This window comes from Ascaphus truei, unplaced genomic scaffold, assembly GCF_040206685.1.
Source record: "Ascaphus truei isolate aAscTru1 unplaced genomic scaffold, aAscTru1.hap1 HAP1_SCAFFOLD_715, whole genome shotgun sequence".
Taxonomy (NCBI): domain Eukaryota; kingdom Metazoa; phylum Chordata; class Amphibia; order Anura; family Ascaphidae; genus Ascaphus; species Ascaphus truei.
The window spans coordinates 17860-39961 of record NW_027457049.1 but is presented as its reverse complement, the minus strand read 5'-3'; the positions used below and the strand labels follow the sequence as shown (position 1 = coordinate 39961).

The 22102-nt window shown below is 45.9% G+C and overlaps 1 long non-coding RNA gene across 1 annotated transcript in view; it reads right to left on the bottom strand.

The window, feature by feature from the left end:
* Positions 1 to 1425: 1425 nt before the first annotated feature.
* Positions 1426 to 22102, bottom strand: part of LOC142486033 (uncharacterized) — a 36557-nt gene continuing 15880 nt past the window's right edge. Inside the window, exons 2-3 of the long non-coding RNA XR_012798766.1 lie at positions 16048 to 16116; positions 1426 to 2080 (exon numbers count right to left, since the gene is read on the bottom strand). This is a non-coding gene — a long non-coding RNA (uncharacterized LOC142486033). The remainder of the gene's footprint in view (positions 2081 to 16047; positions 16117 to 22102) is intronic.

Here is a 22102-nt window from a genome sequence, read left to right as displayed (position 1 = left end):
CCTGGGAAGGAACTACCAATGCGGCTATTACCTGACTGGCAACCAGGAGGATTGAGCCCCTGCCACTGAGAGCCTGGGGTGATTCTGATTCATCTCGGTGCAGCGCCTCCACCTGCAAGGGATCGCAGCGTGGTGGGATAAGCCCCTTACAGGAACAATAATAATAATACACACAGTCTGGTATATAACAATAACCTTTACTGAACACGTTATAACAGTACCCTGCACCACACAGTATGATAGTCCCAACCCAATAGTATTCCCAATGTACATAGGGTGCTTGGCACCAATACCCTGATGTCCGGTTCCCCCCCCCCCCCAATGTCAGGACCCACCCAAAAGTGTAGGAGATTGAGCTATCCCGTGAGGTGTTGGTGCACTTAGTTGGGTACCTGCTGAGTACTCCAGTACTTGGTGCGGCCGAATTGGCAACAGGGATCCGCTGATCCAGCGACGTCGTGCGCCTCAGCATTGGGTGAATTTTGGTGTGGATAATATCACCATACAGTGTCTCTTACCACGGAGGTGGTCTGGTCCCAGCCAAGAGTCACCGTGTGGTGTCTTCACTGTGTACCTGACACTAGCCAGTAATTGTGGAAGCGTCCCTACCTAAGGGGCCTTCCCTGCAGCAACCACAAACTACTGTGAGTCGGGCCTAAGGGAGAATACACTAGGCCTAGTCTCAGAGCCACTGGCTCTGAGACAGTACCTGCTGAATCCAGCTCCCTCTTCCAACTGGCATGGTCCCTCAAGCGCGCCAAATGTATCTTCCTAACTGACGAGATTCTCCTAGCCCTACTGGCTGCTTGGCAACACATGGTATGCAACCCGTGAGGCTACTGTGACTTGTAGTTCCCCTGCGGAGCTTTGGGTGTAATGGTCGTCACTACAGGACCTACTGTGCATGCGCGAGGTGGAACAAGATGGCCGCCGCAACTCTATCTTCTGCGTATGCGCAAGCTGCTACTGCGCGGCATATGGCGGCACCCTTGGCGGAATGCCGGCGACCTGCTCGCCCACACCCTGCACCGCAGAGCACAACAGCTGCCCCCCATACGCAGTCCGGAGGTAAGAGCGGGACCTGACTACACACGTTATATGCCTTACTGTAAATTGAAGAAACCTGAGACATTTACAGAGTTTTTCTTACAGTAAATTTGAATGCCTCCAAAAAATGTCACCAGACCTCAGAGGGCTAACAATGTCACCACATGAGTAAGCTTTCAGATACATATCTCCAGCCAGTGAGCGAAACATGGTGTTTGTGCACGATTTACAGTCTCAGCATTAAGCAAATCTAGCGATTTTAGAGAATTTAGCAAATTACCATGTTAAATAAAATTGTAATACACTATCGACTTAAAGTTTTTTTTGCGACTCAAAAACGATAATTTTGCATGGTTCAAACAACTTTAATTGACCACATCTCTGCTATGCAGATTGATGCAAACACTACTCCATACAATCTAATAATCTATGTGAAGCACAAAGAGATCAATACCCACGTGTTAATACGCAGAGCCTTAGGGTCTATTTCTGTACATGGACCCTAAGGTAGTTCTTTGGAATGAACCTTGATGTGTGACATAGCTTAGCACCATTTCCAAAATAGGGGCCAGAGGGACATGAAGATTTTGTTGAAGTTGGTATAAAGCTGGTTAAAAACTGATATTAATGATGTCACGTATGGTACCAACGCTGGAGATAAAATGGCCTTGTACAAACATTAAACACTGGCACTCCAGAAATAGTTTGGAACTTTGCTTCTGTTCATGCAGTGAAATGGTCTTAAGGTTTCCCCATCATTCATTAGATCAGATTTTGTGCTCTATGCCAGCAGTTTTTTATGTAAATAAACCAAAAGGGGTGTGGAGGTCTATAAAGCAGCACTTCACTTCTCCATCAGTTTCATTCACAATCACATGCTACAAATGCATCGGCCGATATTTAAACACTTCACGCGTTGTATACCTCGGAATACCCATGTGATGGCGCAGGACTTCTTCCAACCGTACCGCATTTAGACGCGAGTGCAGGCGAGTGCAGAAAATGGCATTTTAGTGTTCTGGCTTTTAAACACCTGAAATTGACACAGTACACAATACAATTCATTAATTTAATTGCATTTAATTGCACACAATCCATGAAATTCAAACAAATCAACCGCGATAAACGCGCGTGCCTGGGGCAATTGGCCGCGTTAATGCCACATGGAGTACAGCAGCGCACACGAAAACGGCGCTGTGATTTGTTCGAATAATGGCTGCTGCATCTGTAATTCAAGTCTTCCTAAAACTTGAAAAATAATTAGCAAGAAAAAAAATTGAAAAAAAAGGTCTCCTTTAAATATAACATTTGTACATGTCTCCAAAGGGATCCTGGACATTTTTCCTTGTTAATTTTATTTGATATTTGCCCTGGTTTTAAGAACACTTGATTTGCCATCCTGATTGTGAACGAAGCCATTTGAAAAGTGTGTGCTATGTAGCTATTAATCTTAAAAGAGGTATATTAGTATTAATCCTAATAGAGGTATATTTGTATTTTATCTGTAGTGTTAGGACTTGCGAACAGGTTCTGCCTTGTCGTGGCTCCAAGCTTACAACGCTTTGGCCAAATGGTTAAACTAAATGACACTTTTTCAAGAAAATATATAAGTATTTTACTGTGTATTTTTGTCATTTTGGATGTAGCATTGGGCTTCTGTCGTCTGTTGTATACATATGCCATGCTCAATAGCTCTCCATTTTGACACTTGCATACATATATATTTTGTGGGGGCTCAGGGGTTCCCAAAAAGAACTTGCTGGGGTTTTGTGTGTTTTGTTAACCTATTCTCAGCTGTTTCAGCTGTTGGGGGTTGGTGGCTCCTCCTTCCCAGGTTTTCAGCCCACCCATCCCCAAGTTAGTAGGTCCTTTCATTCTACTGGATATAGATCCAATGTGGTCTTTCTCCCTCCTAATAGAGGTAAATGAGAATTTTAATCCTAAGAGGTATATTAGTATTTTATCTGTTAGGACTTGCGAACAGGGTCTGCCTTGTCGTGGCTCGCAAGCTTACAATGCTTTAGCCAAAGGGTTAAACTAAATGACCTCCTTTCAAGAGAATATATAAGTATTTTACTGTGTATTTTTGTCATGTTGGATGTAGCATTGGGCTTCTCTGTCGTCTGTTGTATACATATGCCACGCTCAATAGCCCTCCTTTTTGACACATATACATATTTATTTTGTGGGGTTCAGGGGTTTCCAAAAAGAGCTTGCTGGGGTTTTGTTAACCTATGTAGCAGACCACCTTATAGCCAGCGGTAAAAGGCACCCAAAATCCCATCTTAATAAGCAGAAAAAAAACATGGCCCATATTTACTGTAAATTGGTCTTGTTTGGGATGATCACCAATCTTGCACGAAACACAATTCACTTCTGCTTTGCATGCAATTAAAAAGATGCTGGTGGAGAGTGGCTCAGAAAATCTGGCCTAAATAATCACAGGAAACTGTCAATTGTGTTGGAAACTGAAAGCATGATTTCAGGCAATTTGCAGCTACATTTTCACCATTTGTACATAATTTCCATTTTGATTTTGCCTGTTTCTGTGTTGGTTATGTTACTTAAGGCAGCAATCTCGCCTAGATAACATTTGTTTGTTTTGTACAGCATATGAAATGCGGGGTTCTCCGGAGCTGAACCACGTTATTTTTAGCCACGAGGAACGCCTGGTTCCCGAGATTACTTTCTGGATATTTAAAAGGCCGTCCAACAGGAACGTTGATGTTGCAGCTCCCTATAAGCCTGCGGGACCTGCGAGATTTGATCTCCACTTGATTTGGAGCTTTACTCCAGCAACTAAATCAGTAAGTAAGTATCTTGGGAACAAACTGATCTCCGGAGCTAAAATTAGCACGGTTCAGCGCTATAAAAAATAAAAATAGGGCAGACAGAATTGCTGCTTGTGGCGGTAGGGAGGGTTTGGCCCGGGATTAACGGGGTTAACCCCCAAGGGCCCCCCCTCTAACCTCGCCAGGGAGACAAGGGGTTAACTGGGCTGAGGCCCAGAACTGTGACTTAACCCTTGCTAAATAACATGAAAATGCTTATTCCCCTGTGTAAATGATGTTGTTGCTGGATCAGCGTCTGCATAACCCACCCACTGGGACTTAAGGGGTTAATGAGCTACAGTTTAAGGAAATCCCACTGTATTATGTCCTTTAAGGAAATCTGGACTTCAAAGGGTTAATTGAAGTTGAATGTGAAAAGAGAAGGTTTTAGAACCCCACATGATAGATGCAGATGGGGGAATGCAAGCTTTTGCCTAAATATTGGTTCTCTGTGTTTTAAAACTGCCCTGCAGTTGATTTTGTCCTGGGATTTAAACCCAGGTTGGTGACAAAAGGCAGTGCTGAATAAACAGTTACCTGAAAACTGGTATTTTGGTAACGGAGTAAGCCAGGACCCTGAGCCTTGGGGTACAGCCTCCGGGTCACCCCCCAAGTACACACATATTAAAAATATAACTTTGTCATAAGAGGGACATATATTTTTGATAAAGTGACTTTTTGCAGTTTTTGAAATACACAGGCAGAATGCTAATGGTGTGCTAATGTACAGGCAGAATGCCTGTCTTTGTAATGCGTAAGGAACCAAATGGTGCCTCATATGAGTATTCACTGGAAGTGTATATCAACAGAGAGGTGTGATACATCGCCCTGATCAATAGGTAACTGACCTAATTGGTTATGCGAAAAGCAAAAGCCCACTTCAAAAGGTTTATTGACGTGGCCAGTAGGATGCTAAATAGGATATCCTGCTAGATTTGAGCCTGGCTTCCCAGGGGAATTGTTTATGCGGGAAGCAGGCAAAAGGAAGGGAAGGGTTTGTTATTCACACCTTCCAGCAAAAGGTATCCCCCAACAGGATATCAAAAGTGAGTAACTTTATTAAATATAAGAATACTATGAGATGTCCTTGGCTGAACCGGCTAAGAATTACATAAGTGTATTGGCGGGGGGCAGCCGATCTTGGGAAGGGTAAACCCTGTACAGGTACCTGCTGCTAAATGCCAGATATTAATATCTCTATTAATGTTCATATTACAATGTAATGATGGGTCTCTCTACGAGCGTCAGGTGTCCCAGAATACAGTAATATATCTCACCTGACTGTGTGTATTACGGAACGGAAGTTATGCAATGATTTGCAGTAAATATGAACTTTTGGTTAAGTCTGAGGAACCCCTGTGGTGATGAGCAGGAAAGGCTAGAATTTACAAACCTGATCATCAAAGACTATTGGGCTAATTGCTTATGCTTGGCCCAACGGACAAAAGGAATTAACCAGAGGAAGTGGAACTCTTCACACTGTCCACCCTGCTTCAAAGGGTTTGTTGATGGGGGGGGGGGCTACCCCAAGCTGGAAGTCCCAAAATGAGCTTCAAAAGCTTCCAAGGGACATTTGGTAGCCGTCTCGGCACCTAAGGTTACAGATAGAGGGACAAACGGTTTATAAACTGCTGTCCACCCATATATCCTTTGTCTTCGTTTGCTGAATGATTTCCTGATTGCTGGATGAAACTGCCAGTTCAGGTGGGACTGTTTTCATTATTTTCATCTTTTACGTAAGTGTCTATATTTTGCCTGTTATTGTATAATCTGTTGTGTTCACCTTTATCAAGGAATAAATTATATTTATCATATCTTAAGTCTCGTCCCAGTTCAAACCCAGGTATATATATATATATTTATATATATAGTTTTTTGGTGTACAATTACAGCCTGTCGCAAGCTCTCGTGACAGGCTTGTAATTAACTGGTGGCAGCGGTGGGATCGAACTGGACCTGGATTACAGTATTCTGCGGGGTACTGTGATCCAGTGGGAACTTGATGGTAATTGCAAGTTCCTGGGACTAAAGATATTGAACACACAGTGTACAACATATAACACAAGATATGGCACCTCCTCACTGTTCCCCTACTTGTGAGAAGCATTGCCTCCAGAACCAAAGTGCCGGCCATCCGTCTGACTGGAGCCGGGCACCGAGACCAGAGGAGTGCATCAAGTCGGCGCGGGGAGCAGCAGCCAGCAAGGCTGAGAGAGAGACAGCAATCGGTGAGCATGAAACCCGGCAGGCTGAGCAAAGATCCACAGCTGCAGCTGCTGTAACCATCACACCGCCCGGAGAGCAGGGAAGGGACCCAGCTCCGGGACGGCAGAGACTTGTGGAGGGAGCGGGTGGTCTTGCACCAGGAGAGGTATTGGCCGTTGCGGCGGCCAGTCCATTTTACCCAGAATTGCTGGCCCTGATGTTTGCACACGGAGAGATGTCCCCAGCAGAGCGGCTGGAGCAGCTGAAGCTGGCGATGATCCGACCCACTTATCCCCTCCCAGAGCCCGGCGCTCAAGCCTCTCCACTCTGGACTCCGCTGCCCCTTGCTGGGGTTAGTCCACCGGCGGCGGAGAAGCTCTGGAATGAGCCCGGCGCTCAGGCAACTCCGCTCTGGACTCCGTTGCCCCTTGCTGGGGTTAGTCCACTGGTGGCGGAGAAGCACCGGCAGTCGCTGCGGCACTGCCAACAAATGGGCCACAATAATGCCCAGTGCGCTGACCGTGCGCGGTCAGGCGAAGAAGCCCCTCAGGGCCAACGCTCACGAGCTGCGGAAAAGATGACCCAGTTAGCGGCATCCTCTGATGGCTCCCGCCCAGCCGGGGCGACAACCCTCCTCGGGACGTCTCCTGGAGAACCTGGACGGGCTGCATCAGCAACAGTGGCGGAGAGCAGCGGCCATCCACCTGATCCCGGCGGAGAACCAGCGGCGGCGGCAGAGAAGACGCCGCCACTCCGGCATCCTGCCGGCGGCAGTTTTATTTGGGGGGAGGGACAGGGTTTGCGGGAGGGGGTTATTTTACCAAGTTTGCATGGAGCTGTGTTCCTCCACAAAGACCTGGGACCCTTGTCCTGCACCGTTTTACCTGTACCCAACCCGGGCGCTGTTGCGGCAGCGGCCCGGTGCTGCCCAGCCCAGATGGGGCCGGCGGCGGCCGCTCCAGTCCCCCTGCAATTGGGACCAACGAAGGCGGCGGTCTCTGCGGGGACCAGCAAGGTAAGCCAGACCAAGTCGCAGACTGACTCTGACTTATGTTTCCCTATGACTGTACCCTGTTGTTTCACTCTAGGGGTGACTGGGGGGTGGCAGGAGATAGGGGCACCAGGGGAGGGGAAGGTAGGGCAGTTTGTAGGGCCGCCAGGCTTCCCCATTACCTGGGCAGAGCAGCAAGGGGACTCTCAGTTAAGAGCCCCACTGTTGCAGCCTTGCTATGGGCTGGAGGTACCAGGGGTTGTGGCACAGTTAGACCACCCCCAGATTACCTGCCAGCCAGGAGCTAAGGTGGGTGCATCTGCACCAGCAACCCTGAGCTCACCTCCGGTAATGGGGGCACAGCTTCAGGGAGAGGGGCTAGCCCTGTTAGCACCCAGCTCTAGGGTAGGATCGCCTGGGAGAGGGTTGGGTGGGCCAGTGGGAACCGGGGAGGGAAGGCAGCGAGTGAGCCAGCCAGTTGTCCCCATTACCCTGGCAAAGCCTCAGGTGGTGTCTCAGATCAGCAACCCCCTGTTGCAGCCTAGCTATGGGCTGGGGGTATCATGGGCAGGGGCCAGTTTGCACCACCCCAGAGATACCTGCCAGCCAAGAGCTGAGGCGGTTGCATCCGGAGAGATGCCCCTGGGCTCATCCCCGGTAATGGGGTGACTGTCAGGGAGAGGGCCTCACTCAGGTTTCCCTAGGGTCCAGGCTAGGATTAGCTAGGGAGAAGCGGAGTGAGGGGAGGCTGCAGGTAGGTAGCCAGCAGCAGATCTCAGTGAGAAAAGGAGGGCTAGTGGTAGCCAGGGAGGGAAAGCATCAGGTAGTGACGCTAGAGTTTCCCGTTACCCTGGCAGAGCCCCAGGGGGTTTCTCAGATCAGCAACCCCCTGTTGCAGCCTAGCTATGGGCTGGGGGTATCCGGGGCAGTGGCAGGCTTGTGCCACCCCAGGGATACCTGCCAGCCAAGCGCTAAGGCGGTTGCATCTGGAGAGGTGCCCCTGAGCTCATCCCTGGTAAGGGGGAGACAAGTTCAGGGAGGTAGGTGCACTCAGGTAGTTCCAGGGTCTGGGGTAGGATTGCCCAGGGAGGAGAGGAGTGCAGGTGGGCTGCAGGGAGGTAAGCAGCAGGCTGAGGTGCAGGGCCTAGGGGAGGCTAGGCAGGGTGGCACAGAGCCAGGGCAGGTAGGGTCCCTACAGAAGAGTGACATAACCCTGTCCCAGACTTGGTTGACAGGAAAGCGACGGTCTGTGCTATATAGCTGGTCTCCTGTTGGTGCAGAGATATGCCAGTTTCTGGGCAATGTGCACCGGAGCCCCTTTCACCCTGGACTTGGTTCCCAAGGCACTGGGTGGGGGGCAGAGGGAGGCAAAGGAGAATGCCCGGCTTTGCAGGAACTGGACTTTACAATCCACTGTGTACTGGTCAATGCCGGAGGACAATTTTGCCAGGCCAATCCCTCAGGACGTATTGAGTGCGTCAAGAGCGCCAGTGGTATCCCAGGGCCATGGGGAGGCCGCTGGGGTACCAGGGGCCCTTGAGCAGGGTAGATGTGGCGGTAGGGAGGGTTTGGCCCGGGATTAACGGGGTTACCCCCCAAGGGCCCCCCCTCTAACCTCGCCAGGGAGACAAGGGGTTAACTGGGCTGAGGCCCAGAACTGTGACTTAACCCTTGCTAAATAACATGAAAATGCTTATTCCCCTGTGTAAATGATGTTGTTGCTGGATCAGGGTCTGCATAACCCACCCACTGGGACTTAAGGGGTTAATGAGCTACAGTTTAAGGAAATCCCACTGTATTATGTCCTTTAAGGAAATCTGGACTTCAAAGGGTTAATTGAAGTTGAATGTGAAAAGAGAAGGTTTTAGAACCCCACATGATAGATGCAGATGGGGGAATGCAAGCTTTTGCCTAAATATTGGTTCTCTGTGTTTTAAAACTGCCCTGCAGTTGATTTTGTCCTGGGATTTAAACCCAGGTTGGTGACAAAAGGCAGTGCTGAATAAACAGTTACCTGAAAACTGGTATTTTGGTAACGGAGTAAGCCAGGACCCTGAGCCTTGGGGTACAGCCTCCGGGTCACCCCCCAAGTAAACACATATTAAAAATATAACTTTGTCATAAGAGGGACATATATTTTTGATAAAGTGACTTTTTGCAGTTTTTGAAATACACAGGCAGAATGCTAATGGTGTGCTAATGTACAGGCAGAATGCCTGTCTTTGTAATGCGTAAGGAACCAAATGGTGCCTCATATGAGTATTCACTGGAAGTGTATATCAACAGAGAGGTGTGATACATCGCCCTGATCAATAGGTAACTGACCTAATTGGTTATGCGAAAAGCAAAAGCCCACTTCAAAAGGTTTATTGACGTGGCCAGTAGGATGCTAAATAGGATATCCTGCTAGATTTGAGCCTGGCTTCCCAGGGGAATTGTTTATGCGGGAAGCAGGCAAAAGGAAGGGAAGGGTTTGTTATTCACACCTTCCAGCAAAAGGTATCCCCCAACAGGATATCAAAAGTGAGTAACTTTATTAAATATAAGAATACTATGAGATGTCCTTGGCTGAACCGGCTAAGAATTACATAAGTGTATTGGCGGGGGGCAGCCGATCTTGGGAAGGGTAAACCCTGTACAGGTACCTGCTGCTAAATGCCAGATACTAATATCTCTATTAATGTTCATATTACAATGTAATGATGGGTCTCTCTACGAGCGTCAGGTGTCCCAGAATACAGTAATATATCTCACCTGACTGTGTGTATTACGGAACGGAAGTTATGCAATGATTTGCAGTAAATATGAACTTTTGGTTAAGTCTGAGGAACCCCTGTGGTGATGAGCAGGAAAGGCTAGAATTTACAAACCTGATCAAAGACTATTGGGCTAATTGCTTATGCTTGGCCCAACAGACAAAAGGAATTAACCAGAGGAAGTGGAACTCTTCACACTGTCCACCCTGCTTCAAAGGGTTTGTTGATGGGGGGGGGGGGCTACCCCAAGCTGGAAGTCCCAAAATGAGCTTCAAAAGCTTCCAAGGGACATTTGGTAGCCGTCTCGGCACCTAAGGTTACAGATAGAGGGACAAACGGTTTATAAACTGCTGTCCACCCATATATCCTTTGTCTTCGTTTGCTGAATGATTTCCTGATTGCTGGATGAAACTGCCAGTTCAGATGGGACTGTTTTCATTATTTTCATCTTTTACGTAAGTGTCTATATTTTGCCCGTTATTGTATAATCTGTTGTGTTCACCTTTATCAAGGAATAAATTATATTTATCATATCTTAAGTCTCGTCCCAGTTCAAACCCAGGTATATATATATATATTTATATATATAGTTTTTTGGTGTAAATTACAGCCTGTCGCAAGCTACCGTGACACTGCTTTAAGAGAAACCTTTAGCAAATCAGACCGGGAAAATGCCAGCAAAATTTCAAGCAGTTTACTGGGGTTTTGGAACTAGTGCCAGCTGTACAGGACGCCATAAAATATCTATTTACTCACCATTTTAAGTTTAATTGTATTGATAATTCTGGTGTTCACATAATGACAGTTTTCTTAAATGCAACTTCCTGTTTTCTATTGCTGTATAAATGCATTGCAAAATCTTTTACCAACAATTCACGAACATCATAATTTATCCCATGAGGAAACCTTCAATAGGTTTGTCATGAACGGACGAGTTAACATGGAACCCTGGTTGAGAAACACTCAAGATAACACTTAAGATAATAGAATTCAATTTGAGAATCGCCCATATGTAGCAAAACTATTGTGCCAACCAGTAGAGAATCATTTAGCATGCTAGTGTAGCTTCTCCCACTACCACCTGCGCTCTTGATCCCATTCCCTCCATCTCCTAAAACCTTTTGCTCCTTCTATAATCCCTACGCTCACACAAATTTTTAACTCTTCCCTCTACTCTGGCACCTTTCCCACCTCCTTCAAACATGCAACCGTTATACCATTACTCAAAAACAGCAAGCTTGACCCTATCTGTCTTTCTAACTATCGACCTGTCTCCCTCCTGCCTTTTGCCTCTAAACTCCTTGAACGTCTTGTATTCTCTCGATTGCTCCATTTTCTCAACACCTATTCTCTCCTAGACCCTCTACAATCTGGCTTCCGCACTGCTCACTCCACTGAAACAGTCCTCACTAAAATAACATTCTCCATACTCTTGGTATTCAGAACAAAGCTCTATCCTGGATCTCATCCTACATCTCCCATTGTACTTTCAGTGTCTCTTCTGCTAAAACCTCCTCCTCCTCTATTGATCTCTCTGTGGGGTTACCCCAGGGCTCTGTCCTGGGACCTCTTCTCTTTTCTCTGTACACACTTTCTCTAGGTGACCTAATCACATCTCTTGGGTTTAAATATCACCTCTATACTGACGACACACAAATTTACCTTTCCCTGACCTTACACCTGCTATACAGACCAAAGTTTCCGAATGTCTCTGGGATATCAACCTGGATTGCCATCCGCCGACAAACTAAACATGGCAAAAACAGAGCTCCTTATACTTCCTCCCAAACCTGGCCCTACTACCACCTTCCACATTACTGTTGGAAGTACCATCATTCACCCAGTAGCCCAAGCACGCTGCCTATGGGTCACACTCTACTCTCACATTCGCCCCTCACATTCAAAACGTACCAAGAACCTGTCGCTTTTTCCTCTACAATATAACAAAGATACGCCCTTTCCTCTGTTACTCGACTGCTAAAACTCTGACTCGGGCCCTCATTCTCACCCGTCTCGATTACTGTAACCTCCTGCTGTCCGGCCTTCTTGCCTCTGCTACAATATATCCAAAACGCTGCTGTCAGAATCACTCTACTCTTTCCTAAATCTGCCTCAGCGTCTCCCCTCTGAAATCACTCTCCTGGCTTCCGATCAAATCCCGCATCTCGAACTCGATTCTCCTCCTCACTTTTAAAACTTTACACTCTTCTGCTCCTTCTTACATCTCAGCCCTAAATTTTCACTATGCACCATCCCGACTCTTGCGTTCTGTTCAAGGATGTCTTCTCTCTACCCCCTTTGTATCTAAAGCTCTCTCCCGCATTAAACCTCTCTCACTAACTACCCCGCACCTCTGGAATTCCCTTCCCTTCAATAATAGAAATACAAAAAACACAGCGCACAATGCTCATAGTGCATTAAAAATTATATTAGTAACCACAAGCGTAAGGTGAGTATTGTGCGTACATTTGAACAGAAAAAACAAGCATTTCAGGGTTAATGTTACCCAAGCACAAATGGACGCCAGTGATGATGTCGTCGCTCTCTCCTTCTCAATCCCTCAGCCTCGGGATAGGGCCTGGGTGGTCTCCGATCGGGTAGCTGTTAATCCAGCCGTCAGCCTCAAGGTAGTGCTTAGATGGTCTCCGGTCAGGTGAACGACAGTACAGCCAAATCGCCGTGCAGAGCAGTAATGCCTATCACTGTTAGAGTCTCTGTAGCAGCGGAGCACACGCTGTTAGGCGTCTTGATTCGGCGCTTCCGGGTCCGTGTCGTCACACGGCCGCGCGTCGAAAGTCTACAGAACACCGGGCCGGTTCTCAGGGAGTACTAAGATGTTGAGGGTTCGCAAAAAGTCTTTTTTGATCGGAGACCACCCAGGCCCTATCCCGAGGCTGAGGGATTGAGAAGGAGAGAGCGACGACATCATCACTGGCGTCCGTTGGTGCTTGGGTAACATTAACCCTGAAATGCTTGTTTTTTCTGTTCAAATGTACGCACAATACTCACCTTACTCTTGTGGTTACTAATATAATTTTTAATGCACTATGAGAGTTGAGCGCTGTGTTTTTTGTATTTCTGTCTGCTATTAGGGGGTACCTGAGCCATCCCTGGTGCCACAGCTGCAGACGCTCCATTTATTCTACGTTTATCAAAGGTCACCCATTTATTACATCACATAATCACTTCACTTTTATTGATTGTAGTTGCGCACTTATTTTTTCACTTTTTTTCACCTTCCCTTCAATACCTGACTAGCACCCTCTCTATTCACCTATAAGACCCACCTTAAGACACACTTGCTTAAAGAAGCACATGAGTAGCATCGTGGCTAATACTATACACAATACATAAAGCTTGGCCCCCTGCAGTCACACTTACCTGAAAGCCCTCCTACTGTCTTTGTACGTTCTCCCCACCAATTAGATTGTAAGCTCTTCGGAGCAGGGACTCCTCTTCTACAATGTTACTTTTATGTCTGAAGCACTTATTCCCATGATCTGTTATTTGTCTGATTTGTTATTTATATGATTGTCATGTGTATTACTACTGTGAAGCGCTATGTACATTAATGGCGCTATATAAAGATATACATACAGTACATACATCTAAGGCTGCAAAAGCACACAAGGCCTTTGTGAAGGAATTAACCCATCCACTGCCTATACCCAACAGGACTTACACTGGTAGGGCCCAGGAAAATAGGTAGCGGCCAGGAGTCTATGCTACACCAGAAATTGAAAGTAGGCTAGTTTCATAAATCTAGTTCAGGATACACCAGGGGGAGCATTCAGATACAGAACAGCATTATAAAGTGAGAAGCTTGTAGAATTCAGGTCGCTAACATGAGATAAACATAATGATCTTTTCTGGTCCTTGCCAAAGCGTGAAATTGAGTTGAGAAATACTGCAGAACCTGTATGCTTTAAACATATTAGTGGCATCCAATTCTTCCTCTGCTGGGACACTGCAAATGATAATGTACTTAACCACTTGCTGCTTTAGAATGCATTGCTGATCTATTTAGCAGCAAAGTTGTAAACTCTGGAATTCCACATTAAATAATACACCGTCAACCCCTACAAGAAGTCCAAGAAATCTCTTAAGCTTGGAGAGAAAAGAAAGAAGTATTATTATTACAGGTGTGCCCTACACCCCATGTTTTGGATTTTGATAGTAAAAAAATTGACGTTTTAGTATTAGATTATGGAGAAAATGTGAATTGTATTTTTTAAAATCACAACGTTGTGTAATCTTTTAGCTGCTTTTTGCTTAATATGCAAGTATCTGTGCCATTTGCAAAATAACAACAATAAATAATAAATGTGGTGTACTGTATGTCTGTCTGTCTTAGAACCCGTTGAGGTAAAACAAAGACAGAACAAAACTAACTAAAAGTAGGAGACTATTTAAAAAGACCATTCAATTCAAGTATATTATGTTGGACCTGGAGTACAGATGCAGCAGCCGTCATTTGAACATTTACCTGGGTAAATGTTGTGTTATGCCGCATGGTGTTGCGAGATGTTCAGTTGCAGACATAATGGACCATCGGATTAACACAGCAGATGTCCCTGCTGTGTGAGTCCTACAGGGGTCTGCCTGTCTGTAAGAGACGCGCAGTAAGAGGGCTGAATAAGTCACTCTAACTGCGCGCCTCTCACAGGCGATCACTGTAGTTTTATTTAATTTTAGACATTACAGAAATGTAGCAGGGGGTCTCTGCAGCTGAAACGCATTGATTTCAGGTCCGGGGACCCCCTACTTCCCGAGATACAGGCCCCATTAAGGGGTGCCAGTATCTCCTATGCATGGAAATATCTCGCGTCACGTGATCAGGACATTTCCATGCATAGAAGATAATGGCACCCCATAACGGGGCCTGTATCTCCGGAAGCAGGGGGTTCCCGGACATGAAACCAACACGGTTCTGCTCCGGAGAACCACTGCTCATCTACTGCACCGACACACTTTATTCGAGCAAATACCCAGTATGTACCTGGCAGATACCTGGAATGCGCCGCTCCTCACCTCTGACAAGCCCCGTTGTGTTTGCCTTCCCAGCCTGGGTTCATGCCTGGCTGACGGGCGGCTGATCTGTTAAATGATAATGATTAGGAGTTAATAGGCTGCAATGCTTCGCGTGTCTACCAGATGGCATAAATTCATGAATTGTAATGCAGTATATATATATATACTGTGCAGTATTGCAGCCAGTGGGAATAAAATGCTTCAATCCCTGCCTGGAAAATAACCCAATGCACTCGGGCAGAAAACAGTCACAAACCTCAATACACCCGGGTATACCCGAATTCGTGGGACTAGCCGAGCTCGAATAAAGTGTGTCGCCAGTGTATGGAAGGTGGTCTCAATGAACAACTTAACCTGAAATGTTTCCTTGACAGGCGGTGATCGTGCATACTTCCCATGGCCGTACCTTTAACCTGCAAATAATGCTTATGTTCAAATTAAAATAATTTTTATATAATTTAAAATGTAACAACAACAAAATATATTCTGAAGGGACGGTATCTGCATAATGGGAAATAAGTGCCTCTTTGACCACCTCTAGGCCATCATCATGAGGGATGATGATGTAGAGGCTGACCACATCCAGAGTCACAAGGTACAGTCAAGAGTCTAAGTTTACTCAAGAAGTCAGAGGTGTCTTTCAAATATGAGGGAACACTTTGAAAAATTGGTTGCAGTATCCTATCTACGAATACCGCCAAAGGCTGGTTAAGTGAATATGTTGCTGCAATAATTGGTCTCCCCAGGGGGTCTATCATACATTTATGCACTTTAGGTAGCATATAAAATACTGGACATTTAGGATGTTCTATATACAAATATTCTGCCTCCTCCGTAATCCAACGGTTGTTAAGACCCATATCAATGATCCCTTTGATCTCATGAGCATATTCAAATGTGGGATCTCTGGATAAAGGGATATAATTCTCAATATGTGAGAGTTGGCGTAAGGCCCCCCTTTATATCGAATATAATCCAGGATGACCAATGCACCCCCCTTATCTGCTCTTTTCACAATAATATCTTTATTTGCGGTAAGGGTTTTGAGTACTTGTCTCATTGAAACTTAGATTATATTTGATTTTAGAATTATGCTTGATATGTTTAGTTTCTGCTTTAACTATTCTCATATAGGTACTGACTGACTGGTTCTTAATAGGAGGTATGAAGGTGGATCTCAACTTACATCCCCCTGTTGTCTCCTCGATGGTGGATACTGGTACGATGGGAATTTTCCTGCGCCTGCTCCATGTGTCTAGAGGAAAAAAAAGATTTAATATTAAGATTCCTTTCTAACTTGAAAAGATCAACTTCCATATTAAAATCATTATAAGTCACAGTTGGTACATAAGATGGCCCCTTTGATAAAAACAGCCATTTCCAACTCTTTGAGAATATGACTAGATAAATTGACCACCAACTAATTCATACTCAAGTCTTGGTTTGGGAGTGGAGTTGAACACGATCTTTTGCCTTTTCTTTTCCCAGGCCTGGGCCTTTTGCTCCTCCTGTGTGACGATTCAGGGGATTCCTTCCCCTTCTTTCTCTCCCTCTGTCCCATCTCCTGCCAATCCTTTTACCCTTTCCCACTCCTGTCCCGCTCCGTCTACCTCTCTCCCACTGCCTCAGTGCATGCCCCGCAGACCTAGCGCCCCGAGCCCCTGCAGTGATGCTCCCCGACACCCGCTATGCCCGCGGTCAGTACCTCACCGTCCCTGGCGGTCCCGTCTGTTCCTCTGCCTCCCTCCAGCGGGGTACCCGCGGCGCTCCGTGCGCATGGTGACGCGACCTGTGCGCGCACTCCCTCAGCTCACGGAGGGCGCGCGCAGACGCTCCGCCTCTGGGCTCTGTCTCCCTTCTGCTTCCTTCTCCCGGTCCCTGCGGGCCATCTCCCTGTCACAGCCTGTGCGCGCGCACCCTCAACTTACAGAGGGCGCGCGCACACGCTCTTCTTCTTTGGTCTGCCACGTTCCTGACTCCTCCTCCCAATCCCTACAGGTCACTCCCCTGACTGCCCCTTCTGTCTCCTCATCTCCCTGACCTATCTCTGTTGTCTCCCACTTCTCTCTCTGCTCCTCCCCTCTCTCCTATTGGTGTGTCTCCCTTTATAATCCGTCTGTCCTCTCTTCCTCGCTCTGCATAGTTCCTGTGTGTGCTGACCTATGCTGTGCTCCCTCTGTGTCCCTGCTGTATCCTGCTCCTGTGTTTACTATGGATTTCCTTGGCTTTCACCCCTGCTTGTCCTGGACTACCCTGCTCTCTGTACCCCTTTGAACCCTGCTACGGACACTACCTCGTTTACCTCTGGCATCCTTGGACCTGGCTTTGTACCCTGACGACTCTACTCTCTGGACCCCTGGACATTGGCACACGGACACGACCATCCTTACGCTTTTACCATCTGACGTTGCAAGTATCATTAACTACTCTCTCTACAGGCCCAGCAACGCTCCAGGCTAGCTCCCACTGCTGTGGGTGTGTGGTGTCATACCGTTCCCACCTCAGTACTGGGGTCTTGCCAGGTCTGCGGGCATACAGGCGTGACATCCTGGAGTTGAACGGAACTCTAAAAAAAGAAATGGACTTGTATCCCTTGGTCGTTCTGTAGATGAACGTCCATCCAAATCACTGGTGTCTTTATCTGCTTGTGGTTTGTGTCCTTTTGGCTTGACTTTAGATTTTCCCTCTGGTTTACGCCAAAGGTAGACACGTCCGTCTTTATAATCTGCTGTCACCTTCTTGAACTTTTGTTTCTTGAAGTGTAGTAAATCACTTTTAAATTTTTCCAGTTTAATCTTTAGTTCATCCATAGATGCGAGCGCATCTGCACCTGTACTGATATGTTCAATGGGAAGTTCCACCTTTAGAATGTCACGTCGTGTATCAGATAGTTGTGTACCAACCTCCTCCACCACAAGAATCAAAAGATCCAGCGAAGCTTTGTTAAGGACCTGGCACCATTTTTCACAGAACTGCGGATTACCGGAGCCTATCGTGGGTCTATTGTTAATCCTAAACCCCCGCGGTATCAATCGCTGTCGTTAATATTCTGACAATGTATTGCCATGTGAATGCAATTCTATATCCTATTTTTTTTAACGTTCCAACTCACGTATGTGGTCTATAGGTCTATCAGGACCAAAAATCTCCTCCGTGGAGGTTTTAATAAGTATACGGTTAATTTCTTGCTCAGATAGTGTCAAAGTATCCGCTCTTTGTGTAATACCAAATGAGAGATTACTCAGATTCTCCATGTAGAAAGTGTGACTAAATGATACACTGGCGACACACTTTATTCGAGCTCGGCTAGTCCCACGAATTCGGGTATACCCGGGTGTATTGAGGTTTGTGACTGTTTTCTGCCCGAGTGCATTGGGTTATTTTCCAGGCAGGGATTGAAGCATTTTATTCCCGCTGGCTGCAATACTGCACAGTATATATATATATATATACTACATTACAATTCATGAATTTATGCCATCTGGTAGACACGCGAAGCATTGCAGCCTATTAAATCCTAATCATTATCATTTAACAGATCAGCCGCCCGTCAGCCAGGCATGAACCCAGGCTGGGAAGGCAAACGCAACGGGGCTTGTCAGAGGTGAGGAGCGGCGCATTCCAGGTATCTGCCAGGTACATACTGGGTATTTGCTCGAATAAAGTGTGTCGGTGCAGTAGTTGCACTGATGATACCTATGGCAAGCTCACACAGAGACGCAACAGCAAATCACGCAGGAGTCCCTTAGGGGCTTAAAACAGCTCCTCACTCTATTCTTCCAGTGGGTAATGACCACAGATGATAAAAGAATTAGGGATAAAGGGGAAAATACCCCACACATGAGAAACAATGTCAAATGTCACAGTGAAATCACACTATGAATCCAGCAGAAATCTGTTAATGGTGCTCAGAATCTGCAGGACAGAGACAGTCAATAGAAAGAGGTGATCTGGCACACAATCAATGAAGCACTATGATGTCACCTGCCGGTGCCCATGGACCAATGGGGGTCGCCCTACCAGGTCCCCAAGTGGTATCAGGGTAAAGAGAATAGTCCAGGCACACGGTCTTATCACAAAGAAGAAAATTTCATCCAGCATAATCCAAGGTTTCGGCTGCACACAGGCAGCCTTTGTCAAGGTGAGAGCTGATACGAAACAATGCTAAAAACCCTTAAATACCCCTTAGGTAAGTGTAAGGGGTATTTAAGGGTTTTTAGCATTGTTTAGTATCAGCTCTCACCTTGACAGAGGCTGCCTGTGTGCAGCCGAAACGTTGGATTTATGCTGGATTACATTTTCTTCTTTGTGATAAAACCGTGTGCCTGGACTATTCTCTTTACCCTGATACCACTTGGGGACATGGTAGGACGACCCCCCCCCCCTTGGTCCGTGGGCACCGGGAGGTGACATTATAGTGCTTCATTGATTGTGTGCCAGATCACCTCTTTCTATTGCCTGTGCAGAGGGGAGCAGTTTGTGGCGAGCCCCATCAGGCTGTCCGCCTTTGGGGCATCACAGATCTACATACTGTGTAGGGACACAGCAATAATTATACTAATAGTGAGGTAGCCAAGTTGCCAAAGAACCTACAAAATAAGCAGAGAAGCAGGTACGGTGAAGTACATTTGTATTGAGCTACAACGCAATGTGCTCACAAGTGATAATTTTATTTGAGGAAAGAGATCTATATCCATAGATGTATCCACATCCACATACATACATACATAAACATATACAGGAGGGCCCAAAGCATACGGCTGGTTCCGTTCTAAGGGCCCGCCGCAAAGCAAATATCGCCGGAAACCGGAACCGGCGATTTTCGGCATGTGCGCATGTGCAAACCGGTAATACCCCCTTCTGCGCATGCGCAACCTCCGTTCTGCGCATGCGCACCCTCGGCGACAGCCTTTTCTGTGCGACCTCTGACTTCCCCCGATCTGCGCATGCACAGATATGACGGTCCCCTTCTCGTTACAGCCGTATAAGCGGATCGCCGAAAAGTGGGGAGCCAAGAAGCGGGGCCTTGCTGTATAAACACACACGTTTGGTTACCCCTGATTGGTAATAAGGGTTCAAGAAGAGTCAGCTCTTGAACCCAGTACTGTGTAATGTATCAAATGTATTGTGTGCGCCAATTAAGTATTTGATGTGTTTTTACCTTTATACAACAAGAAACAAAGAAGAAGTCCAGAGCAATATCCAATGTGACAAAAATACACAGTGAAATACCTATATATCACTTGAAAAAGGATCATTTAGTTAACCCTTTGGCCAAAGCGTACAAGCCTGCGAGCCACATCAAGGCATGACCAATTCGCAGGTCCTAACACTAACTGATTAAAATTCTTATTTACCTCTATAATTAGAGGAAGAATTGTCCTGGCATTGAACCTGTCCCAACCAGCTGCATGAAAAGAAAACCTGCTTACTTGGAAAGTGGGGAGGGGCGAGCTTAAACCCTGGGAGGAGCCACTAAACTCCAAAACATTTGAGACCAGCTGGACAAAGTTAATAAACATACAGATACCCAACAAGCTCTAAGAAACCCCCAAATTTACCACACTACTATATATATATATGTCAAAAGGAGCACTACTGGGCGCGGCTAAATGTATACAACAAGAAACAAAGAAGAAGTCATCCAGAGCAACATCCAATGTGACAAAAATACACAGTGAAATACCTATACATCTCCTTTTGACACTTATATACATACAGTCATGTGAAAAAGAAAGTACACCCTCTTTGAATTCCATGGTTTAATATATCAGGACATAATAACAATCATCTGTTCCTTAGCAGGTCTTAAAATTAGGTAAATACAACCTCAGATGAACAACAACACATTACATATTATACTGTGTCATGATTTAACAAAAATAAAGCCAAAATGGAGAAGTCATGTGTGAAAAACTAAGTACACCTTATGATTCAATAGCTTGTTGAACCACCTTTAGCAGCAATAACTTGAAGTAATTGTTTTCTGTATGACTATCAGTCTTTCACATCGTTGTGGAGGAATTTTGGCCCACTCTTCTTTACAACGTTGCTTCAGTTCATTGAGGTTTGTTGGCATTTGTTTATGCACAGCTCTCTTAATGTCCAGCCACAGCATTTCAATCGGGTTGAGGTCTGGACTTTGACTGGGCCATTGAAACACCTTGATTCTTTTCTATTTCAGCCATTCTGTTGTAGATTTGCTGGTGTGCTTGGGATCATTGTCCTGTTGCATGACCCAATTTCGGCCAAGCTTTAGCTGTCGGACAGATGGCCTCACATTTGACTCTAGAATACTTTGGTATACAGAGGAGTTCATGGTCGACTCAATGACTGCAAGGTTCCCAGGTTCTGTGGCTGCAAAAACAAGCCCAAATCATCACCCCTCCGCCACCGTGCTTGACAGTTGTATGAGGTGTTTCTGCTGATATGCTGTGTTTGGTTTTCGACAAACATGGCGCTGTGCATTATGGCCAAACATCTCCACTTTGGCCTCGTCTGTCCAAAGGACTTTGTTCCAGAAGACTTGTGGTTTGTTCAGATGCAACTTTTCAAACCTAAGCCGTGCTGCCATGTTCTTTTTAGAGAGAAGAGGCTTTCTCCTGGCAACCCTTCAAAACAAACCATACTTGTTCAGTCTTTTTGTAATTGTACTGTCATGAACTTTAACATTTAACATGCTAACTGAGGCCTGCAGAGTCTGAGATGTAACTCTTGGGTATTTTGCAATTTCTCTGAGCATTGCACGGTCTGACCTTGGGGTGAATTTGCTGGGACGTCCTCTCCTGGGAAGATTGGCAACTATCTTGAATGTTTTCCACATTTGAATAATCTTTCTCACTGTAAATGATGGACTTGAAATTGTTTGGAAATGGCCTTATAACCCTTCCCAGATTGATGGGCAGCAACAATTGCTTCTCTAAGATCATTGTTGATGTATTTTCTCCTTGGCATTGTGTTAACACACCTGAATGCTCCAGACCAGCAAACTGCTAAAACTTCGGCTTTTATAGATGTGGTCACACATGCTGATGATCAATTAATCAATGGCATTTGATTAGTAGCACCTGTCTGCTACTTAGCATCTTAATTCCTATGGAAGCAGTAAGGATGTACTTAGTTTTTCACACATAGCTTTTCCATTTTGGCTTTGTGTTAAATAAATCATGACACAGTGAAATATGTCATGTGTTGTTGTTCATCTGAGGTTGTATTTACCTCATTTTAAGACCTGTTAAGGA